Genomic DNA, 2,923 nt, shown 5'->3' with positions numbered 1-2,923 from the left:
TCCTAAATAGTATCAATCAACTTCAAAGAGCCCAAATGAGTCACTAGCCCAACCCCCAACAGGAACAGACCCTGTTCCATACTGGTGCTCACTTGCTACATAACTTGCTTTCCCATTTGTTACTGGATTTAAACAATTTTACTTGAGCAATGATGCTTGTAATCTCATTGGTTGACCATAGTTTTGTACCACCTCAGGCCCAACTAAGTGAGTTAACATGTCTTCTCCACCACCTTGGACCTGCCTTGCCACATGGTTTTCTTCGATAAAAGTCCCTGCAACAGACAACTTCCTGGGGGAAACTATCTGCTCTGGCCCCCCTCCTGTCCTTGTTTTGGGACAGGAGCTTTTTTTCTTTCAATAAATATATTCAACCCATAAAAAATTTCTTAAAATATTAACAAAAATTAAAATTCTATATAGAAATTATATGGCACATATATGGAAAAATTTCAACCAAAACAGTCAACATTGAGTTTCATGTTTGTAGAAATATTAAAGAACAAAAATGTTTAAAATATTATTTTTAGACAAAAAAATTGGTGACATAGGAATGTGTGGGAAAGTTTCATGCTACCATGTGCCTGTGGGACACACTACTGGTCCCAGACCAGGCGCAGCATGGGTGAGGCCCTCTTCCACTCCCTTGGGGCACCCCACACCACTCCGCAGCTCCTCCCCCAACCCACCCGCTGAGTAGGAATTTCTGCCCCATTCCGGGAACCCCCAGACCCAGTCCTAGCCCAAGACCAGTGAGTGTGTGGGAGAGCTTCTGGCCACCCTGTGCCAGCAGGACCTACTACTGGTCCCAGCCCAGGTGCAGCGTGGGTGAAACCCTCTTCCACCCCCTTGGGCCACCCCCCACAACTCCGGAGCACCTCCCCCACACCTCCAACAAGAATTTCGGCCCCGTTCCAGGAACCCTCAGACCCAGTCCTAGCCCAGGTCCGGTGAGTGTGTGGAGAGCTTCCTGCTATCCTTCGCCAGCAGGACACACTACTGGTCCCAGCCCAGGCGCAGCATGGGTGAGACTCTCTTCCACCCTCTTGGGACACCCCCCATCACTCCGCAACACTTCACCCACACCACCCACCCAAGAGGAATTTCTGGCGCCATTTGGGAACCCCCAGACCCAGTCCTAGCACAGGTCCGGTGAGTGTGTGGGAGAGCTGCCTCTCCCCCGTACAACACCTTGTCCCCTGCAGGCTTAGCTCAGGCCTCACATACAGGTCTGGGGTGTAACCCTGCAGCTGCAATCCCTGCAGAGAGTATAGAGGATAGAACTACCCAGCTAGTCCAGGAGCAGAAAATCTTGCCACAGGGGCACAATAGGTTCATGCTCAAGGGCAGCAGCAGGAAGGAGCTGAGCACAGCAGCCAGACCCAAGCCAGACACAGCTGAATAAATCCAAACTTTGTAGACCTGCACTTGAACTTCAGTACGTGCGAAGTTTATAACTCCAGCAAAGAGCTACAACAAAAGTCAGAAGACAGTTCTACACAAAATGAGAAGGAACAAAATGCAACTTCAGAACTCAAGCTCACCTATAAAAAATGCAGAGGACACTAACAGAGAACAAATTGGGAATCACACAACTGAAAGCAATGAATCAACAGCTTCTGAAATAAAGAAACAGCTGCTGAAAGGTATAGAGGAACTCAGATTGGAAATAAAAAATAGAAATCCATGAATTAATAACATCTGCAGTAAACAACCAAATGTAGAAAAATATGGAGGAAACACAATACCCACCCAGAAAAGTGCAGAGGACACTAGCTTGACTCAAATACGTGAAGTAAGGGCATCAATAGTAAATAAGCAACAGCAAAAAGTTATAGAGGAACTCAGAGTGAAATTCTTTCCTGAAATAAAAAAAGAATTCTCAGAACTTATAGCATCTGAAGTAAAGAAGCAACTACAGAAACATAGGGAGGAAATCCAATCTGAAAAAATCACTGCAGTAAAAGAATTTATACTTGCTTCTAAAGAAAACATTGATAAAAAAAAATAGAGGAGATTAGAAAAATGACGGATTCTTTGAATGAGCAATACAGGAAAGAAATAGATCGCATGAAGCGGAGTCAAAGAGATATAGAGGAAATTAAAATCTCAATCACAAGCTTACAAAACCATTTAAGTGAAACTGAAGACAGAGTTTCAGATCTTGAAGATGCTGGTGCATCTAGTGAAAAGGTAAAAAAGGATGTCTTAAAAACAATGAGGATGCAGGAAAGAATAATCTATCACTGGCAAGATGATACAGAGATGAAAAATGTGAGACTAATAGACATCTACAAGAAAGAAGGAGTCAATACAAATGACGTTACAAAAAATGGGCAGAAGTAATAACAGAAAACTTCCCAAATATGAGGAAACAATCTGATATTCTGGTAACCGAACCATACAGAACGACATGTAACCTCAACAGAATGAAAAACACAACAAGACATATAATAGTCAAGATCCCAGAAATTCAGCACAAGAATAATCTACGGAAAGCTTCTAGAGAAAAGAAGCAGATCATATACAAAGGAAAATCCATCAGAAATACGGCTGACTTCTCTTCACAAACCACGAAGACAAGAAAAGCATCGAGCAGAGTACTTCAAGTACTCTATAAAAAAATTCCAGCCCAGACTACTATACCTTGCAAAACTCTCTTTCAAATTTGATGGAGAAGTGAAATACTTTCATGACAAACAACAGCTAAAGAATTTCGTGACTACATAGCCAACTCTACACAGGCTACTGAAAGGTGTTCTAGAGATAGGACCAAAACGATCAGAACTCCACGAATGAGATCAGAAGCAACCAACTAAATAGGGCAAGCAATTAAACACAGGAGAAAAAGGAGTAAATGACAACAGGGAAATAACATGGCAATCGTAAGTCAATACATCTCAATTCTAACCATTAATGTAAA

The sequence above is a fragment of the Octodon degus genome, unplaced genomic scaffold (genome assembly GCF_000260255.1).
Source record: "Octodon degus isolate 3935 unplaced genomic scaffold, OctDeg1.0 scaffold00041, whole genome shotgun sequence".
Classification (NCBI taxonomy): domain Eukaryota; kingdom Metazoa; phylum Chordata; class Mammalia; order Rodentia; family Octodontidae; genus Octodon; species Octodon degus.
The sequence above is the reverse complement of the archived record's forward strand: the minus strand, read 5'-3'. Positions refer to the sequence as shown.